The 17,849-nt window shown below is 43.2% G+C and overlaps 1 pseudogene; it reads right to left on the reverse strand.

Annotated features, from left to right (window-relative positions):
- Positions 1 to 10,368: 10,368 nt before the first annotated feature.
- On the reverse strand, positions 10,369 to 10,440 carry LOC111545342 (annotated as a pseudogene).
- Between the last annotated feature and the right edge of the window lie 7,409 nt (positions 10,441 to 17,849).

A 17,849-nucleotide genomic window follows, 5' to 3' on the forward strand; every position in this document is an offset into this window, starting at 1 on the left:
TGGACTCCCTTCTTCTTGGAAAGGGCAGCAATTTCTCCTTCCCCAGGACATATCCACTCTGCATTTGGATTTGCCTCCTCTGTCTGCCTCGACTCTGTCAACATCGTTATCTGTGAGTTCTCTCCTGCAATCGGCAATGATCAAGAATGAAGCAGTGGGCCAATAAGTTATTTGGGGCTGTAGAACATGGCGGAACACATTAGTAAGAATAATCAAAAGGCTTCTAAAGATCCCAAACCTGATCAAACTTGTTATGTGACAGCTAAAACTTGGTTACCTATGGAAAGAGAAATATTATAAAATTGTAAGAGATCTGTTACATTGCTTAACCGGTGTTTGATTAACAGTTGAAATATCATATAACAAAGAAATTTATTTCTTTTTAGTAATTTACAAAATCAGAATTCTGCTTTGAGAAGTGTGCTTTTACAATAAATTACGGCTGGGTGCGGTGGCTCATGCCTTAATCCCAGCATTTTGGGAGGCCAAAGCGGGCAGATCATCTGAGGTCGGGAGTTTGAGACCAGCCTGGCCAACATGGTAAAACCCAGTCTCTACTAAAAATACAAAAATTGGCTGGGTGCAGTGGCTCACACCTGTGATCCCAGCACTTTGGGAGGCCAAGGTGGGCAGATCACAAGGTAAGAAGATGGAGACCATCCTGGCCAACATGGTGAAACCTTGTCTCCACTAAAAATACAAAAATTAGCTGGGTGTGGTGGTGGGCACCTGTAGTCCCAGCTACTGAGGAGGCTGAGACAGGAGAATAACTTGAACCCGGGAGACGGAGGTTGCAGTGAGCCGAAATCATGCCATTGCACTCCAGCCTAGGCAACAGAGCGAGACTCTGTCTCAAAAAAATTTTAAAAAAGATTAAAACAAATTAGAAATGATTTGGTTAAATATAGGGATAAGGATCTAGTAACCCTGATTAAACATTTAAGCAATGTAGCAGAGAAGACTGCAGACTCCCTTCCCTCCAGGTCACAAGATGGCTGCTAGTAGCTTTTAGAACAAGACACTTCCTCACTGACTTCTATTCTAGACATAAAATGAAAGCCCTTCCCATATGTCTCACTGGACCAACTTTGATCACTTATCCTGCGTCTGAACCAAAAATATTGCCAGGGGTTGTCATGAGGACAACTTGGAGTTGAGATTTTTTTTTTTTTTAAAGTAAAATTAGATGTGACCAAGATTGCAATCCAGGTAGATTTGCAGACATGGTATCATGAATTGAAATGATACCAAGATAAGAGAGGTTGCAGATTTTTTGGCAGCATTGTGTGTCACCAGTAGCTGTGATTTCAGAGGCTGTCAAAGCCTACTGATGTTGAATGGCAGAGAACTTTGGGTGCCCTATAAAATATAGTAAGTAGATGGCCACCTTGTTTCTTTCCAGGGGAATTGTGGTTATAATATTTTATAAAAATTAAAAGTATACAAAATATGAGTTGTCCTATAAATATTTAAAAAGACATAAAGAATGGGCACGGTGGCTTACGCCTATAATCCCAACACTTTGGGAGGCCGAGGCAGGCAGATTACCTGAGGTCAGGAGTTCGAGACCAGTCTGGCCAACATGGTGAAACTCTGTCTCTACTAAAAATACAAAAAATAGCCGGGTGTGGTGGCACACACCTGTAGTCCCAGCTGCTCTGGCGGCTGAGGCAAGAGAATTGCTTGAGCCTGGAAAATGGAGGTTGCAGTGAGCCAAGATGGTGCTGCTGCACTCCAGCCTGGCCGACAGAGCGAGACTCTGTCTCAAAAAAAAAAAAGTAAATGAAAATAAACATAAAAAGACATAAAGTAACTTTAATTGTGTCATGATTAAAGTTCAACAAGGACTAGGCTTGCAAATATAAGACTTCAAACTACTATGTACACTCCTTGTTCTTTCTGGATAGCACGTCTATTGTCAGAAATGTTTTCGCATTCCTAGTTGAGAAATGATATAATATGATGCTTTTTATACTGTACAGTACCTGCTCTAAGAGATGCTAAATATAACATAAATCTATAATTACTGATTACTTATGGGAGAGGTGATATTCTCAATTATGGCTTTGATGATACTGCTATCTTGGTTCGTATCCACTTAAATCTGAATGGACTTTCATTATATATGGGACATAGCTCTAGATTTTCCAGAGATCTTGATTAAATATGGTTTAACTATTGTCAAAAACATTGAGTTGTGTGGTAGATCTCTTATAGATCTCTTATAAAAGGTTCCATAGGAAGATACTTTTTTTTTTCTTTTTTTTTCTTTTTTTTTTTTTTTAAGACAGAGTCTTGCTCTGTCACCCAGGCTGGAGTGCTGTGGCCAGATCTCAGCTCACTGCAAGCTCCGCCTCCCGGGTTCACGCCATTCTCCTGCCTCAGCCTCCCGGGTAGCTGGGACTACAGGCGCCGCCACCTCGCCCAGCTAGTTTTTTGTATTTTTTAGTAGAGACGGGGTTTCACCGTGTTAGCCAGGATGGTCTCGATCTCCTGACCTCGTGATCCGCCCATCTCGGCCTCCCAAAGTGCTGGGATTACAGGCTTGAGCCACCGCGCCCAGCCAGGAAGATACTATCTTAGAAAGTATCAAATTAGGAAAAAAATATCTAAGACTGCAATTGGAAGCCGAAAAGATTTTCCTGAAGAACTATTGTCAGGAAAATTCTCTCTATGAAGGATTTTGTTTTATTCAATTATGTACATATTATTTTAGGAGTTTTTAAGAAATAATCCCTCAATAAGTTAGCAATAAGTAGATCATCACTATAGATTTCTTTAGACGTGACATTCGGAGTACCTTATCCAGATAATTCGGGATCTTGACTTACCCATTTCTCAAAATGAGTCACTTCTCAAAAGTGACTACTGGTAAAATAAAAACTTTATAAAGAAACTATAGCCTTAAAATGTCTCTAATACGTGCCCTGAATATGATTTATTATCAAGCAAATCCTGCTGAAAGGCCATTTATAACATGGGTCTTCTGGACGCCTGAAATCCTATTAATCCTATTCCTTTAATGGCCTCTAGGGAGATGTTTGCATTTAGCAAGGCTATGTTTCCGGGTTTTTTAAAACCTGGAAAGAGTCTCTAATTGAGTTAATGAAGCAGACAGACTTCAACCAGAAAAGTGCTAGGCATTTGGCGAAAAGGGCTGATGTCAGGCAAAGGCCCCAAGAGGCAGGAGTCGTGATGGCCATTTCAGTTGCTATTAGGAGCCAGGAGGTAGGGACATTAGTGGAATGGGACATTAATGAAAGGGGGATTGGTGAGGGGCTATGGAGAAGTGCGGCACATGCCCATTCCAGTAGCAGCAGCGTCTGCTAAGCTCCAGACGATGATTGACACGTCTAATTTTTGTCCGATATTCTGATTTTTCTTTCTTTTTAAAAGTCTTTCCATTTTTTTTATTTATTTATAGAGACAGAGCCTCACTGTGTTACTCAGGCTGGTCTCAAGTTCCTGACCTCAAGTGATCCTCCTGCCTTGGCCTCCCAACATGCTGGAAATACAGGCTAGAGCCGCTGTGCCTGGCTCCTTCAGATTTTTCAATGGAACGGCAGCTTGAATATAAATGTGAACTGCCCTTCTTGTTAAATGTTAATGACTAATTCAATTTAAGCAAAATCTGTATGTTAACACTTTGCAAGCCAAACGGGATAGTTTTGCATCAAATGGCGCCACTAACTTCAGACCACCAGTTTGAAACGCCAAGGACAGGACACTTCCCAAAGGAAGTTGAAGAATCTTGAAGATGAAAGTTGCTCTCTTCTGTCTTGGTGCAGTGGCTCAATCCTGTAATCCCAGCACTTTGGGAGGCCAAGGCGGGTGGATCACCTGAGGTCAGAAGTTCGAGATCAGCTTGGCCAACATGTCAAAACCTGTCTCCGCTAAAAATACAAAAATTAGCTGGGCATGGTGGTGGGCGCCTGTAATCTCAGCTACTCAGGAGGCTGAGGCAGGAGAATCACTTGAACCCCGGAGGCCGAGGTTGTAGTGAGCCAAGATGATGTCACCGCACTCCAGCCTGGGCAACAGAGTGAGACTTCGTCTCAAAACAAAGCAAAACAAAACCAAAAAAAAAAAAAAAAAAAAAAGAAGCCCTCTTCTCAGCTGAAACTAGAGCTAATGACACAAGGAATTCTCACCTTTATCCTTTGTGAACTATCCATGATCAAGCTTTGCCTAAGAAATGTTTCTATGAACTAGGCCTGAAGATGAAGTTCAAAGCCAATATTAAGCTCTGTCAACATTTTCAGCACAAGCAGAGGCCTTATCCTTGCCCAGAAGTCACAAGTCAATCTTCTGAGTTAATAAAATCATGGGGAATCCTGCTGCTACTTCTTCCAGGGATTTAAGAGCATAAAAGTTGTGATATACTTACCTTACTCAGCTCTCCTTCCGTATATTGTATATGTAGTACAGTACTTGGTTTCTTCAATGACAGATTACTAGGAGCTTGGAACATGAACGTCAGGACTGGGAGTTGGTATTATAAACACTGCTAAGTTAGTTAGGGTCCTGCTGTGTTTAGGAACATGAGCCCTGGAACCAACTGCCTGGCTCAGATTCTGTCTCCACCACTTAGTAACTGAACTTAGGCAAGTTGCATAACCGTCTGTAAAATTGGGGATAATAAAATACCTACCTAGGTGGTGGTTCTAAGGATTGAACAAGTTAATTCTTAGAACAGAGCACCAGGCCGGGCGCGGTGGCTCAAGCCTGTAATCCCAGCACTTTGGGAGGCCGAGACGGGTGGATCACGAGGTCAGGAGATCGAGACCATCCTGGCTAACACGGTGAAACCCCGTCTCTACTGAAAAATACAAAAAACTAGCCGGGCGAGATGGCGGGCGCCTGTAGTCCCAGCTACTCGGGAGGCTGAGGCAGGAGAATGGTGTAAACCCGGGAGGGCAGAGCTTGCAGTGAGCCGAGATTGCGCCACTGCACTCCAGCCTGGGCGACAGAGCGAGACTCCGTCTCAAAAAAAAAAAAAAAAAAAAAGAACAGAGCACCATATAGTTGTTTGTTATTATGGGGAAAATATTACTTTGAAGAGCTGAAGAAAGTAGCGCTTAGAGAAGCCAATTGGCTTATCTAAAGTCACATTAACTAAAAAAAAAAAAAAAAAAGTAGGTGCTGACATTTGAACTCCAGTTTGTCTAATTCTAATCATAGTATTATAGTACTCTGATCCTTTCACTCCACCCAAAATGTTCCTATATGATGTTAGGTTTATCTGATTGTTCTATGTTAGGTTTGTCTGATTGTTCAACATAACTATTTTTTTTTTTTTTTTGAGATGGAATCACACTCTGTCGCCTAGGCTAGAGTGCAATGGCACAATCTCTGCTCACTGCAACCTCCACCTCCTGGGCTCAAGCAATTCTCCTGCCTCAGCCTCCTGAGTAGCTGGCACTACAGGCACCTACCATGACGCCCGACTAATTTTTGTGTTTTTGGTAGAGATGGGTTTTCACCATGCTGGCCAGACTGGTTTTGAACTCCTGGCCTCAAATGATCCGCCTGCCTTGGCCTCTGAAAGTGCTGGGATTACAAGAGTGAGCCACTGCACCCAGCCTGTTCAATGTAACTTGTAAGTTCAATATAAGTTTATATATAACTGTGTTTCGCTGCAAATCCTGGTTGCATCTGAATCCAGTGTATTATAGAAATCAGTGGAGGTAATTCTAGGTCAATAGCCTTCTAAATGATCAAGACTGATTCTCTAAAGAGGAAAGCAGGTTCAAGTCAATAGATGAACATTAATAAGGCAAAGCTGGTATAGGTCCTATAACCCAGATGGCAGGGGGAAAAGTCTCTCCAGAGACAGTGGATTCCAAATGTTAATAAAAAGTTTTGTTCTTTTAGTGGAGAAAATGAAAAGCTTTTCACTTGGTGCTTGTTTGGGGATGTGATAGAATAAATTCAAGACTGGATAATAAACAAGTCAGTAAAGCCTAGAGACTGAAAGCGGCCTCCTGAGCTAAATAGCCTTGCAAAATTAATGTACAGCAAAAAGTTCACCCCAAAACACTTACAGCAGTTCGACATCTCTCTATCAGCAAAGGCCTTCTAAACAGCAGGTACTCAATAATAGTCATAAAACCTCGGCTAAAAGCGGCTTAATGTGATAATTTATTTACAGATAAGGAAACCAAGGCCGTGACAGATGAATGACTAGCACAATGTCACCCAGTGAGCTAGCAACAGAATGAAAACTAGACTCCAAGCCCATATACATCACTGGATGGGCCCCAGTCCCTGGAATCAAATTCTATGGAGCCAAATCCTACATTGCCTGTTGTTACCTCTGTTAGTTTAGGGTATTATGAACTATTTCTAAGCTTCAGTTTTCTCATGCCTAAAATAAAAAGGAGAGCAGCCCTTGCTTCATCACACTGTTGCTCTGAGGATGTGATCCATGGAAAGCCTTCGGCATCAAGCCTGGCAGAGAGGAAGCACTCAGACATCAGCTCTTACTGAGATGACTGCTCGCACAGTGCACCTTCAACTGCACAATTGCATTTAATAGATAAAGCAGGAAAATGGAATAAAAGGATTGCTTTATTGGGTTGATACAGAAAGGTACTTCTCTCCCATCAGTTCAAAGCAGTAAAAGCTGTGGACAACCTGCGCTTGCTAGGTTTAACCAGGCCTGGGACTAGGCCTCTTCTTTTTTTTTTTTTTGAGACGGAGTCTCGCTCTGTCGCCCAGCCTGGAGTGCAGTGGCCCCATCTCAGCTCACTGCAAGCTCCGCCTCCCAGGTTTACGCCATTCTCCTGCCTCAGCCTCCCGAGTAGCTGGGACTACAGGCGCCCGCCACCTCGCCCGGCTAGTTTTTGGTATTTTTTAGTAGAGACGGGGTTTCACCAGGTTAGCCAGGATGGTCTCGATCTCCCGACCTCGTGATCCACCCGTCTCGGCCTCCCAAAGTGCTGGGATTACAGGCTTGAGCCACTGCGCCTGGCCGGGACTAGGCTTCTTATGAAGCAGGTTCACTCAGGCCTCTGGAGTCCATTAACAACAGGCGGTAACTAGGGTTTCAGTGGGGCAGTCAGACTGTGTGGACAGGTAAATCTGGGCACGTTTGGGTGAGTACGCTGTGACTGCTTTCGCAGGCTGAGGGGAGAGTCACATTCAGCCTGCCTCTCCCTCTTGCTTTGCTTTAAAGGCTGCTTGGTTCTCACCTTTTTCGAGCCCCAAGGTCATGGGCTCCCCTGGAGGCTAAGCTCATGCCCCTGCTTACTACCCAGGGCTGCTTCCTCTGGTTGCTACATTGCATACTCCACTGGGGGACCTGGAGACCCAAGACAAGACTCCAAACACCGCAATGCAAGACAAGCCACTGCAGGGCCCTGGCCCAGGGCAAAGGAGCAGGTTTAGGCATGAAGGAGAAAGTGAGGGCATTGAGCTTTGGGGCCTTTGCTGAGGGCTACTAGCATTTGGAGGGGGGTTTTTCATGTGCTTTGGAGTAATCGATTAATTTTCTGAGACCTGTACTCTAGATGGGGACAGTGAGCCATGCAGATGTTCACATCTAGGGAGGCACCTTGCTGGAGACGAAAGGGGGTGCAGAGGGGCTGCTGTTGGGTCTGGGCTTCTCAGAGTGCTCCTTGGAGGCACATGTCTTGGCCAAGCCACAAGCCCAGGCTCCAGACCAGGCACCCAGCAGGCCCAGTGCTGCTGGCTGGAACCTATTGCTGGGTGGAAGTTGGGATGGGGGTAGGACTGAGTTAGGCCCCTTAAGGTAATTTCTCTGGGGTAGAAGTTGATGAGGCATGAGGACAATGAAGTCAATGAAATGCATGAACCCCAATATTAGAACTTTTAGTTGTATCCACTCTGCCTCTTAACTTTGGGGTGAAATTCTTCAGCTGCTATTCTCATTCTTCTGTGTAAAACAAAGTGGTTTTTCTCCTTTCTTCTCCTCCTCCTCCTCCTTTCTTCTTCTTCTTCTTCTTTTTTTTTTTTTTTTAATAGAAATGGGGTCTTACTATTTGCCCAGGATGGTCTTGAACTCCTGGCCTCAAGGGATCTTCCTGTCTCATCCTCCCAAGGTACGAGGATTACAGGTGTGAACCACCATGCCCGGCCCCAAAGTGATTTTTTTTAAATTGTGGTAAAATATGCATAACATAAAATGTATCATTTTAACTATTTTAAGTGTACAATACAGTGGCATTAAGTACATTCATACTATTGTGCAACCATCACCACTATTCATTCCCAGAACCTTTTATCGTCTCAAACAGAAACTCTACACCCAAAACAGTAACTCTCCATTCCTTTCTCTTTCCAGCCACAGCTGATCTTTGTTACACTTTCTGTCTCTATGTATTTGCCTATTCTAGGTACCTCATATAAGTGGAATCATACAATATTTATCCCTTTGTGTCCGCCTTATTTAACTTAGCATAATGTCCTCCAGGTTTATCCATGTTGTGGCATACTTCGGAATCTCTTTCCTTGGCCAGGTGCAGTGGCTCGCCTGTAATCCCAGCACTTTGGGAGGCCAAGGCAGGAGGATTACTTGAGCCCAGGAGTTGGAGACCAGCCTGGGAAATACAACAATCCTGTCTCTACAAAAAAATTTTTAAAAATTACCTGGGAGTTGCAGTACCACTGCACTCTAGCCTGGGTAAGCTTTTGAGTAAGACCGTGTCTCAAAAAAAAAAAAAAAAAAAAGAAGAAGAAGAAGAAAAAGAAAATCTTTCCTTTTTAAGGCTGAAAAATATTCTGTTGTATGTCAATATCACATTTAGTTGACCTATTCATCTGTTGTTGGCTGAAAATGATTTTTGAACAATTAGGCATTTCATTTCCAAGATCCCTAAATGTTTTAAAAATATATAATAGCCTTTCATGTAAGTAATGCCTTCTCTTAAATTTGGAGACTATATACTTTTTAAATATATAAAGCCCTGCCTTGTTTGCTCTATTAACTCTGTTTTCTCCTGAGTAAGAAATTCCCTTTATTTTCTGTTCTCTAGTGTCGGCTTGCCCCAGGTATTCAGTAAGTTTAGACCATGGGCTTTTCTTTCGGGATCAGAGTCTGTATAGAGTGTCTGTTGCACTTATTTGTACACCTTCTTGGGAGAGTGGTGGTGAGAGTCTACAGAGGCAACAGAGACTTATGTCCTGGCCAATTTCTGGTTGGAATGAGGGGGAAGCAGAATGTGCTGCCCACCCTTACAACTCCAGCCTAGAGGTAGATCCCCTCCCACTTCTCACTCCAGGCCCAGAAGAGAGGGAAGAACCCAGGTGCCGGGACTACCTTTGCTTCAGTTCCCCAACTAATTGGCTTGGCTGTTGTCCCAGGGCCTCCTCCTGCGATGTTTCCTCCCACCTCTGTTTCCACAGGTGTAAAAATGGGCATGAAAGCGGAAAGAATGTTTCCAACAGATTAACATTAAATTCTTATCATGTTTTCTTCAGTATATATATATTTTAATCAGGTGGGTAATGTGCTGATGTAGTAACAAAGTTTTGAATCAAGAAGTTTCCCTGACCCCTTCGTGAGCAGGAACTGGAGTGCAGCTGCTGGAACTAGCTGGCTGCTTCCACGCAGGCAGGAGTGAACTGCACTCACTTGAACCCACTGCACTCGACCTCTCCCAGGAGGGAGCATGCAAGTGAGCAGGTGCAGGAGCCAGGGTGACTGCTTTTGGGCGCTGGCAGGAATGAACTTTATACCACCCCCATGGCAGCCTCTAGGGGTGTGCCCACAACCCCTGAAGCCCCGAAGGAGTGTTACAGTCAGTGCTCTTTTAGCCTTGCCCTCCACAGACAGCTTAAGTGTTAACAGCTCAGTGGAGGGTCAGTGTGACAGCCTTTCACACCCGTACCGAGTTCTTGTCCAGCATCCAGAAGGTATGAGGTCACACAAACAAGTTGGAGATGGTAAATGCAGGGGATTTTATTATCGATGAAAACAGCTCTCAGCAGGAAGAGGAGCTGAAAAGGGGATGGAGCAGGAAGGTAATCTTTCCCCAGAGTCTGGCCGCCCTTGGCTAGACTCCTCTCCAGAGCTACGCGGTCAAGCTGTCCCTCTGAAGTCAGCCAGCTAGTTCCAGCAGCTGCACTCCAGTTCCTGCTCACAAAGGGGTCAGGGACTCTCTGATGTTCAGCTGTAATCTCCGACATCCAGCTGCTTCTCCTCTTCTCTGCCTGTAGAGTCTAGTGTTCTTATAGGCACAGAATTAGGGGTAGAACGGGCCATGGGGGTTTTGGAGAAGGCAACATTTGAGTGGGCAAACAGGGATGTCAGTTCTCACTTTGGGCTGCGGTTCCAGGCTTGAGGGTGGGACTCTTGCCGGGGACCCACTCTCTTCTGCCCAGAATTTCCCTGCCTCCTGTCCCTATCAGTTTGAGGGAGGCACATTTCATACATGTGTGTGAAACCTCAATTATCATGCTTATGATTTACAAAAGGATCTAGTATTTCCATTAGAGAGAATCTTTTCTAGGAATATCAAAGAAACCACATGTATCCATGTACACATGGGAACTATAATGTATCCATGGTGCATATTTATGTGCCTGTGTGATTTTGAGAAATGCTATATAAAAAGGAGTAGTGATTTTAAAATTATGGGTTTTTGTTTTTGTTTTTGTTTTGAGACAGAGTCTTGCTCTGTTGCCCAGGCTGGAGTGCAGTGGCATGATCTCGGCTCACTGCAACCCCCACCTCCCGGGTTCATGTGACTCTCCTGCCTCAGCCTCCTGAATAACTGGGACTACAGGCACGTGCCACCACACCCAGCTAATTTTTTGTATTTTTAGTAGAGACAGATTTTCACCATGGTGACCAGGCTGGTCTTGAACCTCAAATGATCCACCTACCTTGGCCTCCCAAAGTGCTGGGATTACAGGTATGAGCCACCGTGCCCAGCCTGAAATTGTGTTCTAAATGTGAAATTATTTGGATGTATTTATTTGGAAAATGAGGCACTAAAAAGTAATTTCTGTGTTGCCAGGAACTGAAGGTCATACTGCAACTTAAACTAACAATAAAATGATAATCCATTCTTCTTATATAAAACAAATTCTCTTAAAGCTGTGTAAATAACACGAGCTACTTCAACAAATAAAGAACATTGGTCCAATATAATTATTAAATTAGTTCTTATCTGGGCAACAATTGCAATTTTAAAATGGAACCAGTGTTTTTTAACACTGGTTCCATTTTAAAATTGAACTTCTTTGTGGGTGAAAATTTGTTTACCCTCCGCAAATATTGGTTAGGAAAAAAAGACAAATATGAAATTTCTAAACCTCATAGATGAACTTATGAAAAATAAGAGTAAATGATGAGGGAACAGAAGGCTTCAAACTAACAGGGTTTTTGTGGTACAGTATCCCTATTTTATTATTTATTTATTTATTTATTTATTTATTGAGATGAAGACTCACTCTATCACCCAGGCTGGAGTGCAGTGGCATGATCTGGGTTCACTGCAACCTCCAGCTCCCAGGTTCAAGCGATTCTCCTGCCTCAGCCTCTTGAGTAGCTGGGAATACAGGCATGCGCCACGATGCCCAGCTAATTTTTGTATTTTTTGTACAGATGAGGTTTCGCCACATTGGCCAGCCTGGTCTTGAACTCCTGACCTCAAGTGATCCGCCCGCCTCGGCCTTCCAAAGTGCTGAGATTACAGGTGTGAGCCACTGCACCCGTCCTCTATTTTAAATTACTGTAATTTTTGGTTGCATAAATTGTTGTAAGCCATTATAAAGTCTAGCTGTTTATAAGCCTGCATTCAAGACAGCAGTGGGTAGTAGAGTTCCCAGGCTTTCTGGTGAGGCTCAGTTCAGAACTATCAATGCCAGGATCAGATTTTGTTCAAATTATGAAGTGTAATCACTCCTTTTCCTTATTCCCGTTTTTCCCTTTTCTTCTCAGGTGGAGGGAATATTTGCTTCAAGGGTACTACATATTTGTGTCTGGCTCCTGAGAGAGGGAAAGCACTTTTTACAAAATGACCCAGAAATGAAAAATTTTAAATCATTATAAGGAGGTTCATTCAGCCCATCTTTTATGATGTAGCTATATAATCCATTAAAGAGGTAGAATAGTCTTGAGGACCTATAACCAGAACTGAATGAACCAAGAACTGTGGTCTATCAAAGGAACTTATAACCAAGGTGACTTGGGTCTGAGTCTTCTAGGGAGCTGTTCTCACTACAAACACACCAACAAAGACCACAGTGCATCCAGCAAACACTTTAACTGGCATTACTCCTAATGCTGTCTGCGAACTACCTACCTGCAACATTTGAAGAGCCAACGATTTCCTTAACTCTATATAACAAATCAAATAACATATTGCTGTTTTGAATAATCTCTACCAACATTCATATCCACATTTATGGATATGTAGACTTCAAAGACAACATAGAATATTGCTTAAGCACGCAAGTAGAGAGCCATTAGTATATACTTTCTGAATCCCTCCCTGTCTGGCTGCCTTCTACATCCGGTAGAATATTGAGCACTGTGCAGGTACAGTGGCTCATGCCTGTAATTCCAACATTTTGGGAGGCCGAGTCAGGCAGATCACAAGGTCAAGAAATGAAGACCATCCTGGCCAACATGGTGAAACCCCATCTCTACTAAAAATACAAAAATTAGTTGGGCATGGTGGTGTGTGCCTGTAGTCCCACCTACTCGGGAGGCTGGATCAGGAGAATCGCTTGAACGTGGGAGGCAGAGGTTGCAGTGAGCTGAGATGGCGCCCAAAAAATAAAACCAAAAGGAAAAGAACAAACAACTTTCCGGCCATGTGGGGTGGCTCATGCCTGTAATCCCAGCACTTTGTGAGGCCGAAGCAGGCGGATCACGAGGTTAGGAGTTCAAGACCAGTCTGGCCAACATGGTGAAAATCCATCTGTACTAAAAATACAAAAAATTAGCCAGGTGTGGTGGTGTCACCTGTAATCCTAGCTACTCAGGAGGCTGAGGCAGGAGAATCACATGAACCCAGGAGGCGGAGGTTGCAGTGAGCTGAGCTCATGCTATTGTACTCCAGTCCGAGGGACAGTGCAAGACTCTGTCTCAAAAAAAAACAAAAAAAGAATATTGAGCACTGCATTCATACCCTAAGTATGGGTTACTTTCTCAGAGCTAGTTTCCCCATAGAGATAACCATGAAGGCCAATCTGCATGTCCATTTGACAAATATCTATAGACTGACTACTTATATGTTAGTCTCCTGACCTGGGGCTGGGCATTCAGTTGTGACCAAACAGACCCGGTCCTTGCCTTTGTGGACGTTAAGGTTTTGTCATCTGGATTTATTTTTGCAATTCACAATCCAAAATATGGTTCCATTTATAGTCTTGTTCTTTTGTTATGAAGTTGGATCCTCCAATGAAGCTTGGATGAGCCTTGAAATGAAAAGTACCTGAAAATAGCAGGGAGTCAGCACCACCAAATGCTGTTATTTCACTTTACTTGTACATCAGCTTTATAAGGCTTAGGGAAGGCAAGAATTATCGCACTCACTTTACAGATGAGGATATCTAAAAAGAAAGGTTAGATGAACTGACTCAAGTCACTTGGTGGTAGAAAAAGGACTGGAAGTTTGGTTTCCTATAGACGGGTTACCAGTAAGTAGCATCACTGTTCTTTTCTCTTACTGAACAAAGTCTTCTTTCTACTTTCCCCAATGGGCCCAACTTCCCACGAAAACAAAAATTGTAGTGCATCCCAGTGGACACTAAGCATTATCGGGACTAGTGTTCCTTAAGTCCCTTTAGTAAGTCTTATCAAATTGCCACTTCAATAAATTTTTTTAGAGACTTCCCAAGTTCCGAAAATCTGAACTTAGGGCTATTTCCTAGAGAGTTGGTAGTAAACTTTTAAGAACAAGCAAAGGGCCTATAGATATAATACTTAACAGATTAACTCGGTTTGAAAATATGCATATATACATGCACATCTGTTCCCATCCTATCTTTATCTCTCGCTGTAGATATTCAGTGTCATCACTAACTTTATTTCACAGATAAGGTGGCTATATAAATATATGTGGCTGACTGCCACTACTACTACTTGAGACCGTCACTGCAGCAGTTACTACCATTACTTTTGAGACCATCATTATGACCGAACGAAGGGATGAACTAGAAAAAATAATTTAAAACAAAAGTAACTATTTTAAGGAAGGACTAGCATGGGGAAGAAGAGAGCTCCCTGCTTCTAGTGAGTAAAGGCAGTCCCCCAAACTTCTACAGCTCTTCCTATTGATTGGGTAACAAGAGCAGGGAGGAGGAGGCAATGATTGATCAGCTGCTTAATTGTTCATATTGTTACTGGCAGGCTTCAATTATGTCTAATCATAAGAAACATTTGTGCCTCCAACAAATGTACATTTCAATAAACATTTAAAACGTACCTACATTTTTGCAAGCATATGAAACTGATTTCATTTGTCCATGTTTTCTAACCAGATCTTATCCACATGCACACAAACGCCATATGTAGTTTTTAACCATCGTTCAACTTTTAACAATTTTGTATTGATTTTTTGAGACAGGGTTTTACTCTGTCACGCAGGTTGGAGTGCAGTGGTGTGATCATGGCTCACTGCAGCCATGAACCCCTGGGCTCAAGCAGTCCTCCCACTTCAGCTTGGCTGAAGTAGCCTGGCTAAAGGGACACACCACCACACATGGCTAATTTTCAAAATTTTGTAGAGGCACAGTCTTGCTGTGTTGCCCAGGCTGGTCTCTGGCTCCTGGGCTCAAGCGATCTTTCTGCCTCAGCCTCCCACAGCACTGAGAGTACAGGTATTAGCCACTATGCCCAGCCTCAACTTTTATTTTTTAAAAAAGTATGTAAATAATATTACCCTAATTGCCTTATGGTCATTTTATTCACTGTAAAATTTTTGATTGATCTAAAGGAAGGAAAATCAAAGACCATTGCTTCATACTTGAACCCTCAACTGAAGGATTACATCTTCATAAAACATTCTTTCCTGGCCGGGCGTGGTGGCTCATGCCTGTAATCCCAACATCTTGGGAGGCCAAGGCGTGCGGATCACCTGAGGTCGGGAGTTCGAGATCAGCCTGACTAAAATGGAGAAATCCCGTCTCTACTAAAAATACAAAAAATTAGCCGGGCCAGGTGGTGCATGCCTGTCATTCCAGCTACTCGGGAGGCTGAGGCAGGAGAATCGCTTGAACTCAAGAGGCGGAGGTTGCGGTGAGCCGAGATAGCGCCATTGCACTCCAGCCTGGACAACAAGAGTGAAACGCCATCTCAAAAACAACACAAACAACAACAACAACTTCTTTCCTTCATGGGCCATAGGAAGTCGAAGAAAGATACGCACCAGTTTTGCCTTTCAGCATGGGAAGTACTTACAGATGAGAATCCATGTGGAAGAACAAGAAAAAAATTTTGGAGGGATGGGAAGGACTCATTTACAACAAGTCTCAGCTTATTATTTTTTTAATTTAAAAAGGAAAAATGCGATTCAAATTCTCAGTCACAACACAGAAAATCCTATAAAAGTGGCAAATACATTAGAGCATGTTATTTTCTTTCCTTTTCTTTTTCTTTCTTTCTTTTTTTTTTTGGTACAGAGTTTCGCTCTTGTAGGCCAGGCTGGAGTGCAATGGCACGGTCTCGGCTCATTACAACCTCCACCTTCCACGTTCAAGTGATTCTCCTGCCTCAGCCTCCCGAGTATCTGGGATTACAGGCGTCCGCCACCATACCTGGCTAATTTTTTGTAATTTTAGTAGAGATGGGTTTCACCATGTTGGCCAGGCTGGTCTCAAGGTCCTGAACTCAGGTGATTCGCCCTCCTTGGCCTCCCAAAGTGCTGGGATTACAGGCGTGAGCCACTGCGCCCGGCCAACATAATTATATTTTAAATATAATGACAACGATGGATGAGACACTGACTCTGGGATGAGAAGATTGTCTTCAAAATCTGCAAAGTCCGAATGTTGCTAATGCTGGTACTATGAATGCTGGAAGAAATGATGTACTGATATCCCAAGACAGCCCAATGACTTTTCTCCCAAATAGTTATTTATGACACTAATATTCAGATGCTTTAAAAAATTTCTTTAGTAAACAATTATATTAAAATAACCCCACAATAACTAGTTCCCTTCATCTCAACACCAGCTTTTGTTAGTTTCAAGTTTCAATCTTTGAGTCAGAAAGTTTTTCTCACTTTTTTTTTTTTTTTTGAGACGGTATCACTCTGTCACCCAGGCGGGAGTACAGTGATGTGATCTCAGTTCACTGCCATCTCTGCCTGCCAGGTTCAGGCAACTCTCCTGCCTCAGCCTCCCAAGTAGCTGGGATTATAGGCGCACACCACCATGCCCAGCTAATTTTTTATATTTTTAGTAGAGAGGAGGTTGTGCTATGTTGGCCAGGCTGGTCTCACACTCCCGACCTCAAGTGAATTGCCCGCCTCAGCCTCCCAAAGTGCTGGGATTGCTGGCTTGAACCACAACGCCCGTTCACTTGTGCACTCTCTCTCTCTCTCTCTCTCTCTATATATATATATATATATATATATTTTAAGTATACTACATTCCTGTTTCTTGGGCATTATTATATGTAGTCTAGTCTAGTTTATTTCATGAGTATGAGGACTGTGACTTCTGATGGTTCCGTTCACTCAATCCAGTTCAAACTCTTGAATGTGGGAGGACAGGACAATGGGCCACTCACTGAGTTGCTGACACTGATGTTCATACTAAAAATAGAACAGGGCTATTCTAAAATGTTTCAAATAGGTCAGAAAAAGTGTTTTTCGTTTGTTGGTTGTTGGAAAAAAAGCTCAGTACAGCTCTGTTTTTTAGGTGGAATCATGAAAGTCAAGGTTGAAAAACTCTTAAAACCCACATGGCCCAATCATTCATTTTGATGCCTAAACCCCCTGTAACATCCCTGAGAAGTGGCTGTCTACCCTTTACTTATCTCTAGTGGCAGGGGAGGGTCTATTCCTCCACATCATAGAAATTAACAAACAAGAACACATCAGTAGGTTTCCATTAAAAAAATGATTAAGAAAGGGCCAGGCACGGTGGCTCATGCCTGTAATCCCAGCATTTTGGGAGGCCAAAGCAGGCAGATCATGAGGTCAGGAGTTCGAGACCAGCCTGACCAACATGGTAAAACCCCTTCTCTACTAAAAATACAAAAATTAGCCGGGCGTGATGGCGTGTGCCTGTAATTCCAGCTACTCAGGAGGCTGAGACAGGAGAATTGCTTGAACCCGGGAGGTGGAGGTTGCAGTGAGCCAAGATTGCGCCACTGCACTCCAGCCGGGCGACAGAGTGAGACCCTGTCTAAAAAAAAAAAAAAAAAAAAAGATTAAGAATTGAATGCAACTTTTCAGGACAGTACGGGGATTTTTTAGTTGTCACTCAAAACATATCAGAGCTATGTTTTTTTACATGCGGAAATGCAGGTGGTATACCTTATGCAGCAGGCTGAGGTGTAGAGAATCCTCAGCCAATTCTGGTCTGAAGCACTTCAGAGGTGACCGTACAGAATGATGTGGGAAGTCATGGCTGTAGGGTGCTATTCCAAAGACACCTAAGGAAAATCATTGTCTTTCTGTCTGGTCTGCTATAACAGAAATACCATAGACTACATAGCTTAAACAACAAATATTTATTTCTCACAGTTCTGGAGGCTGGGAGTCCAAGATCAATGTGCCAGATTCAGTGTGTGGTGAAGGCCCACTTCCTGGTTCATAGACCGCCATCTTCTCTCTGGGTCCTCATATGGAGAAGAGACGAAGGAGCTCTCTGCAGTCTCTTTTATAAGGACACTAATCCCATTCATGAAAGCTCAACCCTCATGA

The sequence above is a fragment of the Piliocolobus tephrosceles genome, chromosome 1, assembly GCF_002776525.5.
Source record: "Piliocolobus tephrosceles isolate RC106 chromosome 1, ASM277652v3, whole genome shotgun sequence".
Taxonomy (NCBI): domain Eukaryota; kingdom Metazoa; phylum Chordata; class Mammalia; order Primates; family Cercopithecidae; genus Piliocolobus; species Piliocolobus tephrosceles.